Source organism: Muntiacus reevesi, chromosome X (genome assembly GCF_963930625.1).
Source record: "Muntiacus reevesi chromosome X, mMunRee1.1, whole genome shotgun sequence".
NCBI lineage: Eukaryota > Metazoa > Chordata > Mammalia > Artiodactyla > Cervidae > Muntiacus > Muntiacus reevesi.
Genome location: NC_089271.1, coordinates 139236080 through 139254519, shown reverse-complemented (window position 1 = coordinate 139254519; position 18440 = coordinate 139236080). Strand labels below are relative to the sequence as shown.

General features: G+C 40.2%; 1 protein-coding gene across 1 annotated transcript in view; it reads right to left on the bottom strand.

The window, feature by feature from the left end:
• DCX (doublecortin) overlaps positions 1-18440 on the bottom strand; it is a 431453-nt gene that overhangs the window by 211713 nt on the left and 201300 nt on the right. The window lies entirely within an intron of this gene.

The window sequence follows — 18440 nt, the reverse complement described above, 5'->3', positions numbered from 1 at the left end:
GAAATTCATCAGAAGAGGGACCTTCTCACTGCTTCTGATGTTAAACCTAGGAGGGTCTTTATCCTCAAGTGCTTTTGGGGCATTTGCCCTTTTCCCCCGCTCAAAGTTGGGCACTCCCTTTGGGCTCAGTGTTTTTGCCTGGGGCATGGAGACCCGTAACTCCCAGTAACAATTCCCCAGCTGAACAACAGCAATAATTCACAGTGCTGTAACAGGGATCCTGGGTTCCTGTTAACTTTTCAGAGTCAAGTCATTCGGTTGGCATAACACTTGGCACTCAGAAGCTCTGCTTCATAATCAGAGTGATTTCAGAACATAGCATCAGCTAAATGGGTCCCTGGGCCTGAGCCAACCTCCCAGGGCTCCAGCTCCAAGACTCACTGTTTGCAGGATCCTGTCACTTAGAAGTCCTTGGGGATGGTGTATTTTAAGAGCTAGTAAAGGACTATTCTGAAAAGAAACTTTGGAGGATTATTCACTGCACTATGGCAATACAATCTCCATTTATCATCATTACATGCTGATAATAGATACTACTTGGCTGTGCCCTGATTATATCCAAATCTCCTACCAGTGGACATGGCAGAACACAGGGATGAAAATAGAAAAGGCTCCCAGCTCCCATTCACTTCTAATTGTCCACTCTCCCTTTAAAAAGATGTAACCATCATTCTTTATATCCTGTTCAAACAAGAAACAACAGAATTTGTGACTGAAAAAGATTGCATGAGGCCATATTGTCTATCCCCCTGACTTTAAAGAACTCTAGGCTTTAAAGAACTCTAGACATAGCTGAGTATCTAACCATTTCTTGGTGACCTTCTTCAGGCTTTAACAATTTGTACTATCATTAATGTTTGCAATATCTCAATCCTAAATCTCTCCAACTGCAATTTAATCTTCTGTTCATTAGTCTTCAGTTTTCCCATTGAATCTCTTCCAGTTGCTAACTAGTCATATTCCATTGCTGTGGGTTTTCTCTCCAACAGTGCTTGTTCATTTAAACATCCTTGGGCTTCCCTGGTGGCTCAGTGGTAAGTAATCCACCTGCCGATGCAGGAGATATGGGCTTGATCCCTGATCTGAGAAGATCCCACATGCCTTGGAGCAACTTATCCCTTGCACCCCAACTATTGAGCCTGTGCTCTAGAGCCCAAGAACCACAATTACTGAAGCCCATGCGCCCTAGAGCCCATGCTCCACAACAAGAGATGCCACTGAATGAGAAACCTGTGAACCACAACTACAGAAAAGCTCACGCATCGGTGAAGACCCAGAACAGCCAAAAATAAATAAATAAATAAATAAATACAATTATTTTAAAAAAAAATCCCTAACAAGCTCTATGTGCCATCCTTTTAATTGACTCTGTCAATCATCATAAAAGCCTCTCTAAGTCATCTTTGTTTGTCATGGATTGGGAGAATATGACCAACAAAAAAAAAAAAAGAAAGAAAGAAAGAAAGAAAATTCAGAAAGGATGAGAAAGGGTGAGTCTAAAGGATGCTTTTCCCGATTTCTGCTATTTATATCACTGTTGTTTCAAATACTCTTTAGTGCTATTTTTATAGAATATGTGTGCACAGTAGAAAACTTAAAAGCAACATAGAAGAATAAAAATAAGGAAGAAAGATCTCCAAGAGTTAAGATGTTGCTTTATGTCTTGCTTTCTTAAGGTTAAAAATCCATGGATATTTTCCATGTCATATATAGTCTTCCAAAATATGATATTTTTAATGGCAACATAATTCTCTACCTTATTGATGCACCTTGGCTCACTTAATGTTTCCCCTACCACTGGGTATTTAAAAAGTTTTTAATTTGTCACCACTTATAAACAATGCTATGAAAGTGAAAGTGTTAGTCATGTCCAAATCTTTGCAACTCCATGGACTATAGCCCACCAGGCTCCTCTGTCCATTGAATTCTGGGTAGCCATTCCCTCCTCCAGGCGATCTTCCTGACCCAGGGATCAAACATTGGTCTCCTGCATTACAAGTGGGTTCTTTACCATCTGAACCACCAGGGAAGTCCAAATAATGCCTTATCAATGTCCTTATACATAAATTGCTGATCACGTTCCTGATCTTTTCAAAGAGCAGTATTATGTGTGTGTGAAAATATATTTGATTTCCTGATACCTATAATCTATCGTTCAGACTTTCAGAAGAGCTCTCTGGATAATTCATAATGTAGGCTCTGAAAGATAAATGAATAAACCATGACTTTCAATTCTTAAATAGCTCCCCAGCAAACTATACAATAAAGCTTCCATTTTTTAGCAGACCTTCTAAGCCCCATCTTTTTGACACCATGCCTGGAACTGTATACTTTTGTAATTCAGACTGTTTCTAGTTACTTGCACACTTCATGGTGTGTAATACATTGTTCCCTCTGCCTAGAAGGCTTCTCTCATCTTTTTCCCCTCCCTAATCCTACACATGTCTTCAAGGTTCAGTTCATGTGTCATCTCCTTCAGGCGATCTTTCTTGAATCCCTAGGTTGGGCTTAAGTGCACCTCCAATGTGAACCTGTGGCACCTAATGTGTGTTTCTAATATATCATATTAAAATCCGGTTTTGTTTCTACTTCTGCCACTAAACCTTAAGCATCCTGAGGACAGAGATTATGTCTAACTCATCCCTCAATGTGTAGTAGAGCCACTAACTTATGGTAGGTGTACTGTTGAATAAAACTGAATACCTTTTTGTGTTCATACCTGTAACTGTTGCTGGTAATTTAGGAAAAAATGTTGAATGAAGTATCAAAATAATAATCTAGTAGAGGAGATTGGTTACAGAAATATGTAGTTATATAATAACTATAATTCAATGCTTCTAATTACTTTGGGTTGATGGAGGAAGGAGCAACTGATTCTTCTTGGAGTTGGGCTGTGGTCTGGTCCATATGTTTCTCGTTTACTGCCTGTTAAGCTTAGGAATCTCAGAAAGTCCCAGTGACTCTCGATCAGTTGATATCTGTTTTCTTAAATACCATAACTTTTTAATTTTAGTGTGATTTCTACTGTTGCCCTTGAAATTTTCATACCTACAGTCAACCCAATATGGCACTATTTTGCCTCCTTGGAAATGTCTTCTGGAATGTGGAACTAGTGGAAGAAACTGCAAACTAGACACAAGTATCTCTAGATGGAATGAATCACTTTAATGTTTCTGAGAAATCCTCTACATCCTATATTTCTCCTCTGAGTCACCCGTGTCAGAAGAAGAATGGCTACAAAAGTAAAGCCCTGGTTCAGCCACATGGGGACCAGTGTTGCTTCCTTATTCAGCGTGAGTGTGATTCCCATCGCCACTTAATTGTCAATTAGCTCCTGTCAATTAGTGGCACAAAATGCTAATGTTCAGGGGGGAAGGGCATGGAGAGACCATAGGCACTTGCCAGGTAGCTAACTGACAAGACAGGACTAGAGCAAACTGGGGGTTGCCAGTAAGAGGACATTACAAAGACATTTCCTCCATCAGGGTACAGAGGAGTTCTGAATGGGTGCTAAATGCCCAGTATGTCCCCAGGCCTACAGAAAGGCAGCTAAGCCAAAGCAGCCCTCTACCAACTGACTTTTCCGGGGAGAAGGTGGTAGCTGATGTAAGAGGCAATTACTGATGCACAGGCCTCCTTCTAGGTGGGAACCTAGGGGCTATGACTGAAGCAGCTAACACCTGTTTTAAGTGAATCGCCATGATCCCCTCAAGAGCTGTGGATGATCAGTGTCCTTAATCAAGAGCAGATGGACTGTCAACTAGCTGATTAAACTGATACTGGCGCCTCCACATGGAGAAGAGTTTTTTCCTGTGTGCTTTAAGTTCCGTCTAGCTTTTGAGAATGGCTGAATGCGGTGGAACAAGATTATAACCATGACTTTAATACAGGCAGTCCCCAGCATACAAATGAGATGTATTCCAAAGGTTTAATGACTTGGAACTCAAAACACATTTTCCCTACAGAATTAATGTTGCACATTAATTCTCAGGTTCTCATCCATCCCATTAAAAAACTTATTAATCCTCCAGTGTACCTGAATTATAATATAGTAGTAGTTGGAACGCTATATTCTTATTCTATGTTAGTTGCTGGGGCCATGTAATATAGACATAAAGAGGGCAAGAAAGAGGAACAAAATTCTACAACCCTTGCTCCTCTCTTGGAAATAGTCCTGTCCTGCTTGAGGCAAAATTTGAAACGTGCCATCTTGTTTCTGAAAAACACTCACCTTCTTTTTGGCACCTTTCCCAGGCAGGTTCTAGTGTCTTATTCAGTTCAGTTCAGTCACTCAGTCGTGTTCAACTCTTTGCAACCCCGTGGACTGCAGCACTCCAGGCTTCCCTGTCCATCACCAATTCCCAGAGTTTGCTCAGTCCTAGGCTTTGCTAAATTCCCAACTTGATAGCTCCCCAAACTGCCTTAGCATCTGCAGTCCCCTCCATGACTTCCAAATCTCTAGTTTCCCTTACTCTCCATAAAATTACTATTTCCTCACAGAAGACCAAAATTTAGCTCATCCACTCCTGTGCCAAACCTGTGTTGCTTCCTGACCTTCCAGGCTCTGCCAATAGCTATAAAATTCCTCTTCAGTTAAGTTTAAAAGCCCAGAGTCCTCTTTCTCACCCTTTTTCTTCATCAGTTAAGCATCTTGTTGAGTCCTCTTTCAGAAGGTCTTTGGTTATCACCTTTCTTATTTGAGATCTCATCAGTGTAAGGGATACTTTGACAGCTGCAGTTTTGGAACCACCATGTGTGATCTCTTGCTTGAACGACAGACGCAGCCTCCTGACTGCTTTGATTACCTAGCTCCTCCCTCTTCCCTTTTATGATAGATGAGCTTTTCTCAAATATAGCTTTAATCACCTCCTCTATCCTTATCCCTAAATCTACCAATGGTTCTCCTAACACATGACATCTTACTATATTTATTTTTGTACAACCAAGATGAGGTAGAGCTCTTTATTCCCATTTTGAAAATTAGCAAAAACAATTTACTGAAAGTCACTGACCTGATCAGTAATGCAGCCAGGGTTTGAACGCAGGTTTGTATCCAAAGCCCATGGTCTTTTCATTTTCACACCACATCCTAGTGTAGTACAAATAGCTTTTGGTGGCAATCAATGTCTTCCATGATCTGGCTCAATTTTTTCTCATCCTCTCTCATACCACTCCTCTTTCTATTCACTTTATTCCCAGCTAGCCAGACTACTTGCTACTTTCCAAACTTGCCCTGGATTCTACTACCTTTGTCTATACTGGATGGTGAGTCTTTTCCTTGTGAAGGCCCAATTCAACTGCTACTTCTTCAACAAAGCCTTCCCTTTAACTGTCTGCTTCAGATGCAAATATACTCAAACACTAGCCAGAAGTTTTCTCCCTTTTCTGAGTTACCACAACACTAATTGTAGCTTGTATTATAGTTATTTGAGTGGGGGGTTATCATCTTAACTACTTCTTTAAATCTATGAGGACAGATACCCAAATTTTCTATACTCAAGTCCTAGTAAGTGGAGGTAGGAATCCATAGTAGGGATTCACTTAATGTTTGAGGAAAAAGTATTAGTGGAAATGAAAATTGCAAGGTAAAACAAAATTGAATGTCATAATGAGGAATTTCTATTTAATCAGGAAGCCCCCAGAGGATTTTGATCAGAGAAAGGCCACCACAAAAGTTGTGTATTTTGAGAAACTAATGAAGCTTCCAAGTACAGGTTAGAGGAGAACTGTGCTGAATGAAAGTCTTAGTTCTGTTATGCATTAGCTCTGTGACTCTGGGCAAGTCACTTCCTTAATAACACCTTTATTAAAGTATAATGTAATATTCCATGGTGTATATGTACCACAGCTTCCTTATCCATTCGTCTGCCGATGGGCATCTAGGTTGCTTCCATGTCCTGGCTATTATAAACAGTGCTGCGATGAACATTGGGGTACATGTGTCTCTTTGAGATCTGGTTTCCTCGGTGTGTATGCCCAGAAGTGGTATTGCTGGGTCATATGGCAGTTCTATTTCCAGTTTTCTAAGAAATCTCCACACTGTTTTCCATAGTGGCTGTACTAGTTTGCATTCCCATCAACAGTGTAGGAGGGTTCCCTTTTCTCCACACCCTCTCCAGCATTTATTGCTTGTAGACTTTTGGATAGCAGCCATCCTGACTGGGGTGTAATGGTACCTCATTGTGGTTTTGATTTGCATTTCTCTGATAATGAGTGATGTTGAGCATCTTTTCATGTGTTTGTTAGCCATCTGTATGTCTTCTTTGGAGAAATGTCTGTTTAGTTCTTTGGCCCATTTTTTGATTGGGTCATTTATGTGCTAAGGTTGTGTTATAAAAACCATTGTTAATATAGTTAAAGATCTAGAGAAATAAGAACTTAGCCCTAGTATGGTAACAATGAGATGGTTGTTGTCAGCCAGGAGTGCTAGGCAGAAGCTGCCTCACCAAAGTCGCAGAGTCTGTATGGGGTAAACTTCTTAGATAAATGCAACTGACAACTTTTGCAGAAAGATTAAATTTTGTATTAACAAGAAGATAATTCTACTTTGTACTATTTCCCTATGACACTGTTACCTTTCAGTTAAGGTCACCATAAAAACGGAAAATAGGTTTACAATCACCTGACCTGCATAAAATGTTAATAGCCCCAAGGCCAGAAGATCATGTGCTAAGAATTACTATAGAATTAGAAAGCAAAAAACATCCTGCTTTTCCTAAAAAAACAAATGATGTAATACTAATCCTGTGTAATCATGAGTAAGCATCTTGTACCTTGAAAACGTTCTGTAAAAGGGTATAAAACCTGTTGTCAAAAAGTAAAACACAGACTTGGCCCTATCAAATAAATAAATAAATAAATAAATAAATAAATAAATAAATAAGGTATAATGTACAAACCACAAAAATCACCCTGTTAATGTGTAAAATTCAACATTTTAAAGTATACTCACAGTGTCATGCAAACATCCCTACTATCTAATTCCAGAGTATTTTCATTACCCTGAAAATAAACTCCATACTCGTTAGCACTCACTCCCCCTTTTCCCACAAACCTGCCAGCCCTTGGCAACCACAAATCTACTTTCTATCTCTGTGAATTTGCTTGTTCTGGACATTTCATATAAAAGATCATATAATACTCATTCCTTTGTGACTGACTTATTTCACTTAGCACAGTGTTTTCAAGGTTTGTCCATGTTGTAGCATCTATCAGTATGTCATTTGTTTTATTCATTCCACTGAATAAGTGGAAATACTTATCTTGTTTATCCATTCATCAGTGGATGGACTTATGGATTTTTTTCCATTTTTTGACTAGTATGAATAATGCTGCTATGACCATGAATGTACAATTATTTTTGTGATCATATGTTTTCAAGTCTCTTGAAAAGAAAGGAGTGGAATTGCTGGGTCATATGTTAACTTTTTGATGAAGTGATGGACTACTTTACAATTCCCACCAGCAACATGTGAGGTTTCAAATTTCTCCAAGTCCTCACCAATACTTCTTATTTTCCATTTTTGTTTTTTAAATTATAACTATTACTTTGCCAACAAAGGTCCGTCTGGTCAAGGCTATGGTTTTTCCAGTGGTCATGTATGGATGTGAGAGTTGGACTATAAAGAAAGCTGAGCACTGAAGAATTGATGCTTTTGAAGTGTGGTGTTGGAGAAGACTCTTGAGAGTCCCTTGGACTGCAAGGAGATCCAACCAGTCCATCCTAAAGGAGATCTCCTGATCAGTCCTGGGTGTTCATTGGAGGGACTGATGTTGAAGCTGAAACTCCAATACTTTGGCCACCTGATGTGGAGAGCTGACTCATTTGAAAAGACCCTGATGCTGGGAAAGATTGAGGGCAGGAGGAGAAGGGGACGACAAGGATGAGATGGTTGGATGGCATCACTGACACAATGGACATGGGTTTGGGTGGACTCCGGGAGTTGGTGATGGACTGGGAGGCCTGAGGTGCTGCAGTTCATGGGGTTGCAAAGAGTTGGACACGATTGAGCGACTGAACTTAACTGAACTGAACCCTAGCATTAGTTACTCAGCCATGTCGGCTCTTTGTGACCCTATGGACTATAGCCCACCAGGCTACTCTGTTCATGGAATTCTACAGGCAATAATACTGGAGTGCATAGCCATTTCCTTCCTCAGGATAACTACTTTAGTGAGTGTGAAATGGTATCTTGTGGCCTTCATTTGCATTTCCCTAATGACTAATATTGTTGAGCACCTTCTCATGTGCTATTTGTACAGCTTTGGTCAAATGTCTATTCAGATTCTTTGCCCATTTAAAAATTAGATTATTTGTCTTTTTATTGTTGAATTGTAATTGTTCTTTATATATTCTGGATGAAAATTCCATATCAGATATATGATTTTCAAATATTTTCTCCCATCCTGTGGGTTGTCTTTCTTCATGGTGCCCTTTGAAGAACAATTTTTTTGTTTAATTTTAGTGAAGTCCAATTTAGCTATTTTTTAATCTTTTTGTGCTTTTGGTATCATATCCCCAAAATTTCTAATCCAAGTTTATAAAGATTACCATCTCTGTTGTCTTCTAAGAGTTTTATAATTTTAGCCCTTACATTTAGGTCTGTGAACCATTTTGATTTAATTTTTATATGATGACAGTTAAGGGTCCAAATTCATTCCTTTTCATGTGAATATCCAGCTGCAGGGGATGCAGTTTCGATCCCTGATCCAGGAAGATCCCCTGGAGAAGGAAATGGCAACCCACTCCAGTACTCTTGCCTGGAGAATCCCATGGACCGAGTAGCCTGGCGGGCTGCAGTCCACAGGATTGCAAAGAGTTGGATAGGTCTGAAGTTAACTGACCACACAGGCATCCAGTTGTCCTAGAACCTTTGTTGAAAAGACTATTCTTTCCCCACTGAATTATTTTGGCACCCTTGACAAAAACCAATTAGCCATAAACATAAGGTTTTTTTTCTAGATTCTCAGTTCTGTTCCAATGATCTGTCTATTTCTATATTCTTTGCCAGACCACACTGTCTTGATTACTATTACTCTATAGTAGTTAATTTTGAAATAAAGAAGTATGAATCCTCTGACTTTATTCTTTTTCAAGACTATTTTGGTTTCCTTGCATCCCATTATGAATTCTATGATCAGCATTTTAACTTCTACAAAAAAAAAAAAAGCAGCTAGGATTTTGATAACTGCACAATTGCACTCATCTCACATGCTAGTAAAGTAATGCTTAAAATTCTCCAAGCCAGGCTTCAGCAATACGTGAACTGTGAAATTCCAGATGTATAAGCTGGCTGGGAACCAGAGATCAAATTTCCAACATCCGCTGGATCATCAAAAAAGCAAGGGAGTTCCAGAAAAACATCTATTTCTGCTTTATTGACTATGCCGAAGCCTTTGACTGTGTGGATCATAATAAACTGCGGAAAATTCTGAAAGAGATGGGAATACCAGACCACCTGACCTGCCTCTTGAGAAACCATATGCAGGTGAGGAAGCAACAGTTAGAACTGGACATGGAACAACAGACTGGTTCCAAATAGGAAAAGCAGTATTTCAAGACTGTATGTCGTCACTGTGCTTATTTAGCTTATATGCAGAGTACATCATGAGAAACGCTGGGCTGGAGGAAGCACAACCTGGAATCAAGATTGCCAGGAGAAATATCAATAACCTCAGATATGCAGATGACACCACTCTTATGGCAGAAAGTGAAGAAGAACTAAAGAGACTCTTGATGAAAGTGAAAGAGGAGAGTGAAAAAAGTTGGGTTAAAGCTCAACATTCAGAAAACTAAGATCATGGCATCTGGTCCCATCACTTCATGGCAAATAGATGGGGAAACAGTGGAAACAAAGGCTGACTTTATTTTTCTGGGCTCCAAAATCACTGCAGATTGTGATTGCAGCCATGAAATTAAAAGACGCTTACTCCTTGAAGGAAAGTTATGACCAACCTAGACAGCATATTGAAAAGCAGAGACATTACTTTGCCAACAAAGGTCTGTCTATTCAAGGCTACGGTTTTTCCAGTGGTCATGTATGGATGTGAGAGTTGGACTATAAAGAAAGCTGAGCACTGAAGAATTGATACTTTTGAAGTATGATGTTGGAGAAGACTCTTGAGAGTCCCTTGGACTGCAAGGAGATCCAACCAGTCCATCCTAAAGGAGATCAGTCCTGGGTGTTCATTGGAAGGACTGATGTTGAAGCTGAAACTCCAATACTTTGGTCACCTGATGGAAAGAACTGACTCATTTGAAAAGACCCTGATGCTGGGAGGGATTGGGGGCAGGAGGAGAAGGGGACGACAGAGGATGAGATGGCATCACCAACTCGATGGACATGGGTTTGGGTAGACTCTGGGAGTTGGTGATGGACAGGGAGGCCTGGTGTCCTGCAGTTCATGGGGTTGCAAAGAGTCAGATACGACTGAGCGACTGAACTGAACTGATATTAAATCTGTAGATCAATTTGGGGAGCATTGCCATCTTAACCATATTAAGCTTTATAATCTTTGAATGTGGGATGCTGAGGCAAGTGATTTAACCTCCTTGAGTGTCATCAGCCTTATTTCTCAGTTGGGAATAATAACAGCCATTCAATTTATCTCACTGGGTTATAGTGAAGATTGCCTACGAAAATTCTTCTTAAAGGGATTATTTTTGATAGCATTACAGGAATCAGTATAGCTTCTTGAGGTCATAACTCAGGAACACTAAAAACACCAGTTCATGTTCATCTTAAAACCAGCTGGAATTTTTTACAGCCACCTTTTCTTTTTCTAAGGTGCCTATTGTGTGGTTGGTGTCATAGTAGTCTCCATGGAGTAGTATTAAAAAATGCAGGCTCTAGAGCCAGACTGCCTGTTTTCAATTCCCAGCTCTACCACCCCATTTTAGAAAAGTTATGTGCCTCAGTCATTCACTCTTCTCATTTGTAAAATGAGAACAATGATAGTACCTAGTTCATAGGGTTCTTATAAGATTGAGTGATTAATTCATGCAAAGTGCTTGGAAACATGCCTGACACAGAGCATTTAATAAACATAAGCCATCATTACAGCATCTCATAGAAGTACATTAGGGCCCCACAGCCAGTGGCATTTATAATCAAATGCATATGTCATTGCGTTCAGACCCTTGGTTTGCATGATTTGAGTAAGTCAAGCATTTATTTACAGCTGGAGTGAGTATCCTCTATAAACTAGAGTGAAATGGAAATTCTCACATAATAATCTGAAGTCTACAATTTCCCTGTGTGGATATATGAATAAATAATTGCTTTTAAAATGCATTTTACATTTTAACTAATTTAATTAATTTAATTTAACTAATTTAACTAATTTAATTAAATGTAAAATGTATTTTACATTTTAACTACATTTAACTAAGAAGGGAAAATTAAAACCTTTCTTAGTTAAACAGAAAACATGTAGATTGCTTGGGATGATGCTTTGTGGGAAACCAGTGCAACGACATTGCATCATTTTTTTTTCTCCTTAGTAGTCTATTTTTCTCTGCTCCTAGGCTTAGTTTATTAGAAACAACTAGGGGGCAGAGTCAGAGCTATATCTGCACATCTATGCTGTGCCTGTCTCCAGTCCCCCCAGATATAGTCTGATCCCTGATGGCATCTGGTTCTAGGGAGCTTGCTTTGGGTTGATTGCTAGTACAGTGCTCTTCCTGCTGCCAGTCTTCTAGGAGCTAGAGCTCAGAGAAATCATTACTGAAACTGCTGCAGCTAGGGGCAGATTGGAAACCAGGGCATCCAATCTAATAATGACAACCTGAAAAAGAAACAGAGCAATTTCTTTTGGAACCAAAGCATCAAGGAGCCTTGTAGGGACTCTCGACAGGCCACCTAGTTCAGTCCCTTGCCTCCAGAAAGACCTTTATGAAAGTCCCCACCACTGCCCACGCTGCTATTTAGTCCATTTCTTAACAAAGGGGAGGTGGACTTTAGGACACTCGAGCATTTAAATGGAGTTTAAGGGATAAAGTCCTAAATGGGAAATCTTCTCTCCTCAAATCCCTCATTCCCCAGCAAGGAAAACCTAAGAAACAAAACAGCAGGGGAGAAAAAGTCAAACAGCAACAGATCCCTTGTGCCAGCAAAGTGTTGCTAAGCAGAGTAACCTGGGCATTGGATGTGGGCACAGCCATGAAGAAGCAGAAGTGTGAGTCAGCCAAAGGCAACGAAAAGTAGCAGGAACCTTGTAGTCCCAACTTAGAGGAAGGCTCTACTGCTCTTATGACTTTGAGACATTCTGATACAAAAACAATTTCCTCTGTTTCCGGCTGACAATAATTAAAAACTATTTATGGAGACAAAGGCTGGTAAATACTGGTGAAGAGTTCAATGTGAACCTGAAAATAATTATATTCATTTATTTTAAAACCTAGGATTGTGCACTCAAACCCCTTGTTCTCCTCTCCCCAGTTCTCTCCTCTAGTTGGCCACCGTTTGATTCCTCTCCACCAAAGAGCTCTTCCATCACCCATGTTTACAAATTAAGCTCCCATTCTCCCTGCCTATTCCTGGTCTCTATAGTGAAGATCCGACATGGGTGGGAAGCCACTGGACTCAACTAATTCAGGTGAAGGCAGGGATGATTGAGAGCTCCTGAAGGATCTCAGGACTGCATTTTAAAAGAACAGATTCACAGAAATTAATTTCTGATCCAGGAGAAATCTAAAACTAAATGATGTGACGAATTTTTGCGGAGGGAAGATTTTGGGAAAGAAGGGGCTTCTTGGTGCCCTTTGGATCACACACTCCTTTGCTCTTAGTGCTTTGGCTGTATTCTAAGTGTAAAGTCTTCATCACAGGGAATATCGTCACAACTACAAAATGTCCACCTACTCAGAAGCATGACACCTTGAAGCATTAGATTCTTTTTTTTTTTTCATTTATTTTTATTAGTTGGAGGCTAATTACTTTATAATATTGTAGTGGTTTTTGTCATACATTGACATGAATCAGTCATGGATTTACAAGTATTCCCCACCCCGATCCCCCCTCCCACCTCTCTCTCAAAAAATGGGCCAAAGAACTAAACAGACATTTCTCCAAAGAAGACATACAGATGGCTAACAAACACATGAAAGGATGCTCAACATCACTCATTATCAGAGAAAAGCATTAGATTCTAAATGAAAGTAAGAATCAGGTTTTGGAGGCTGTCTATTGCATCTCCATAAAATTGCCCAGTTGGTATCTCCCTTGGGGAAGGAAGCCTTCTCTCAGACTAATGATTGCCTTGTCGTGGTGATTCTTTGCTGAGAGGACAGTAGATAAGAAATGAATAAAATAAGCAACAAGATGGAGTTTGAAATTTGGGATGCTCTAAGCTCTCCAAGCCAGGCTTCAGCAAAACATCAACTGTGAACTTCCAGATATTCAGGCTGGTTTTAGAAAAGGCAGAGGAACCAGAGATCAAATTTCCAACATCCGTTGGATCATCAAAAAGGCAAGAGAGTTCCAGAAAAACATCTATTTCTGCTTTATTGACTATGCCAAAGCCTTTGACTGTGTGAATCACAGTAAACTGTGGAAAATTCTGAAAGACATGGGAATACCAGACCACCTGACCTGCCTCTTGAGAAACCTGTATGCAGGTCAGGAAGCAAGTTAGAACTGGACATGGAACAACAGACTGGTTCCAAATCAAGAAAGGAGTACGTCAAGGCTGTATATTGTCACCCTGCTAATTTAACTTATATGCTGAGTACATCATGAGAAACACTGGGCTGGAAGAAGCACAAGCTGAAATCAAGATTGCCAGGAGAAATATCAATAACCTCAGATATGCAGATGACACCACCCTTGTGGCAGAAAGTGAAGAGGAACTAAAAAGCCTCTTGATGAAAGTGAAAGAGGAGAGTGAAAAAGTTGACTTAAAGCTCAATATTCAGAAAACTAAGATCATGGCATCTGGTCCCACCACTTCATGGCAAATAGATGGGGAAACAGTGGAAACAAAGGCTGACTTTATTTTTCTGGGCTCCAAAATCACTGCAGATTGTGATTGCAGCCATGAAATTAAAAGATGCTTACTCCTTGGAAGGAAAGTTATGACCAATCTAGATAGCATATTAAAAAGCAGAGACATTACTTTGCCAACAAAGGTCTTTCTAGTCAAGGCTATGGTTTTTCCAGTGGTCATGTATGGATGTGAGAGTTGGACTGTGAAGAAGGCTGAGCACTGAAGAATTGATGCTTTTGAAGTGTGATGTTGGAGAAGATCTTGAGAGTCCCTTGGACTGCAAGGAGATCCAACCAGTCCATCCTAAAGGAGATCAGTCCTGGGTGTTCATTGGAAGGACTGATGCTGAAGCTGAAACTCCAATACTTTGGCCACCTCCTGCAAAGAGTTGACTCACTTGAAAAGACCCTGATGCTGGGAGGGATTGGGGGCAGGAGGAGATGGGGATGACAGAGGATGAGATGGGTGGATGGCATCACCGACTCTATGGACATGAGTTTGAGTAAACTCTGGGGGTTGGTGATGGACAGGGAGGCCTGGCATGCTGCAGTTCATGGGGTCGCAAAGAGTCATACACAACTGAGCGACTGAACTAACTGAACTGACTGAAGCTAAATAATGGAGAAAGAGAAAGAGACCCTTGATATAGGTCAGCCTCAGTCAACTGAGTGTATGTGTGTATGTGTGTGTGTGTGTGTGTGTGTGTGTGTGTGTGCACATGCCCGTGCTCTGTCATATCCCACTCTTTGTGACCCCATGGACTATAGCCTGCCAAGCTCCTCTATCATGGGATTTCCCAGGCAAGAACAGTAGAGCGGGTTGCCATTTCCTTCTCCAGGGGATCTTCCCCACCCAGAGATGGAATCTGTGTCTTTCTTGCTCTTTAAATTTGACAGTGGGTGAAATTCAGTCTTGGGTCAACACGCACAGTTGTGAGATGGTCATGTATTGATCCACAAGCAAACCTACTGCAGACAAGTGACAGGTACTGCAGTGAAATTCCACCTGGCTGGCCTGTAACTAATTTGCAGGTGCATTGCTCTGCTGGGGCTTTCTGAAACACACTTCTTATTCTACGCTTTTTCCTTTAGGGTTTCCCTCCCATCATCATCAGCACCACTGTCCTCCACAGAGACACACTACAGAAGTTGCAGCGGTGGTAACTCTCCCTACTGGTAAGTATCCCCATCACTCTGAATGACGGAACAGCCAAACATGACCCGAGAGAAAGAGAAAGTTAATGAGCTGAAAGACTGTAAAACTTCTAAAGCAGGCTGCCTGAAAACATTGAAAATGTTGATGGATTTAGCTGTCTAATATCTTCAACAGAAGCAGTGATGTCTATTGTTTATTAATAATTGTTGTTTTAATCTCTTCATTGACATCTACCTTACTCTTTAATCTGCCCCAAATACCTGTCTAAGTGGTTCTCAATCATGTTGTGAATCAGAATTACTAAAGCAGCCAATTTGAAATACACAATTCTAGTGAACTCCCTGATTCTGCTGATGAAGAAATTAAGGTCCAGAGAAGGAGATCAACTTGCCCAAGGTCACATAGCATATAGAAAATCAAGATCTAAAATTCAAGTTTGCTAATTTAAAGATTAATGCTCTTTCTAACACACTTGATATGATAAAGATGGAAACCAGCAACAAATCCAGAAAGTTCTGGAGAAAATCCCAGTTATAGGAAAAAGTAAAAATATCAACCATTAATATATCTTGAGCACTTACTATATAGCAAGAACTCTTATTTTTTACTTATAGGTATACTCTGTTTCCAAGTGCCTTCACCTGAATTAAACCTGCTTCATTCACAGGTCGCTGAGCTTCTTTTGAACACATTCATCGTCTTTTCCTCTCTACTCCTACTACTAGTACCTTAATTCTGGCCCACATTATCTCTCTTTTCAAACAACTAATAGTATTACTGAGATGAAATTCACCCATTTAAATAGTACACAATACAATGTTTTTTCATATATTCATAGAGTTCTACAACCATCCTCACAATTTAATTTTAGAATGTTTTCATCACTCCTAAAAGAAATCCCATATCAGGGAAAGTCATCCCTGATTTGCCCCTTGCTGAAGACTTGGCTACCACTAATCTACTTTCTGTCTTTACTAATTTGCCTATTCTGGACATTTCATATAAATGGAATCATATAATATGTGGTCTTTTATGACTGACTTCTTTCACTTAGCATAATTTTTTTCAAGGCTAATCCATGTTGTAGCATAAATTAATGCTTCATTCTTTTCTATTACTGCTGAATAGTATTCCAGTGTGTGGATACATCACATTTTGTTTGCTGCTGCTGCTGCTGCTAAGTCGTTTCAGTTGTGTCCAACTCTGTGCGACCCCATAGACAGCAGCCCACTAGGCTCCACCATCCCTGGCATTCTCCAGGCAAGAACACTGGAGTGGGTTGCCATTTCCTTCTCCAATGAAGGAAAGTGAAAAGTGAAAGTGAAGTCGTTCAGTCGTGTCCAACTCTTTGCGACCCCCATGGACTGCAGCCCACCAGGCTCCTCCATTCATGGGATTTTCCAGGCAAGAGTACTGGAGTGGGGTGCCATTGCCTTTGTTTACCCATTCATCAATTGATGGACTCGGTTGTCTCTTGTTTGAACCACTGAAATAGCATTCTGACTGATGTTCTTTTTTTTTTCTTTTTTTTTAATTAATAAATTTATTATTTTACTTTACAATATTGTATTGGTTTTGCAATACATTGACTTGAATCCTCCATGGATGTACATGTGTTCCCCATCCTGAACGCCCCCTGACCTCCATTTTCCTCTCCATTCTTCTCAGTGCCATTTGAAATATTTTTTTTTAATTTTTTAATTGAAGGATAATTGCTTTACACAACTTTTTGGTTTTTCCATCATACATCAACAAGAATCAGCCATAGGTACACCCATGTCCCCTCCCTCCCAGACTTCCCTCCCACCTCCCTCCCCATCCCACCCTTCAGCCTGTCACAGAGTCCCTGTTTGAGTTCCCTGAGTCACAGAGCAGATTCCCATTGGCTACCTATTTCACAAATGGTATTGTAAATTTCTATGTTACTCTTTCCATACATCTCCCTTTCTCCCTCCTCTCCTCCCATTGTGTCCATAGGTCTGTTCTCTATGCCTGTTTATCCATTGCTGTCCTGAAAATAAATTCATTAGTGCCATCTCTTCAGAGTTCATATATATGTGTGGGACCTAATTAAACTTTAAAGCTTTTGCACAACAAAGGAAACTATAAACAAGGTAAAAAGACAACCCTCAGAATGGGAGAAAATAATAGCAAAGGAAACAACTGATAAAGAATTAATTTCAAAAGTATACAAGCAGCTCATACAACTCAATACCAGAAAAGCAAACAACCCAATCAAAAAGTAGGAAAGGGACACGAAGAGACACTTCTCCAAAGAAGACATACAGATGGCTAACAAGCACATGAAAAGATGCTCAACATCACTCATTAGAGAAATGCAAATCAAAACTACAATGATATACCACCTCACACCAGCCAGAATGGCCATCATCAAAAAGTCTACAAATAATAAATGCTGAAGAGGGTGTGGAGAAAAGGGAACATTCTTGTATTGTTGGTGGGAATGTAAACTGATACAGCCACTATTAAACATTTATTTATTTATTTATTTTCCAGTGGGTTTTGTCATACATTGATATGAATCAGCCATAGAGTTACACGTATTCCCCATCCCGATCCCCCCTCCCACCTCCCTCTCCACCTGATTCCTCTGGGTCTTCCCAGTGCACCAGGCCCGAGCACTTGACTCATGCATCCCACCTGGGCTGGTGATCTGTTTCACCATAGATAAGTGCCCATTTGCCATCATGACCTCAGGGGGTCCCCATTCTAAGTAGGAAGTCACAAATTTAATGTCTACTAGTGGCAAGACAGGTCACGCAAAAGTGTGAAACTGTGAAATGCAAGACAATTTTGAGTGGTCCTTCAGTAGTTGGTAAAAGAGTGCAAGCCCTGCTTAAAGACATTCAAATTTGAATTTAAAAAAAAAAACCCGTATACTCATTTAACAAATAATCAGATTGCTTTTCTCCATGCATGGTCTACAGGAGAAAAGTCAAATCACTTAGTGAAGGAAAGTTACATGGCTCAAAATAGCCTGGAGTTAAAACTCCCCTCTGGGTCCTCCCCACCATTCTATGCAAAACAAAGAACTCTCACCTGAAGGGAAAAAAATGGACATTAAGGTTGATTGCCCAGCTCCCAGCTTGTCCAGCCTCTAGGCGATTTCCAGAATTCCTTGCCCCAGCTGTTTAAGAGATAACTACTCTGAACAACCTTGGAGAAGAACAGGCCCCCTTAAGACAGTAGATTTCCACATATGTGCCTAAATATACTTCCTCTTTTCTTGGGTTAGTGCAGCAGCTCACTAATCTGACTGCTGCCCCTTCTTGTCCTAT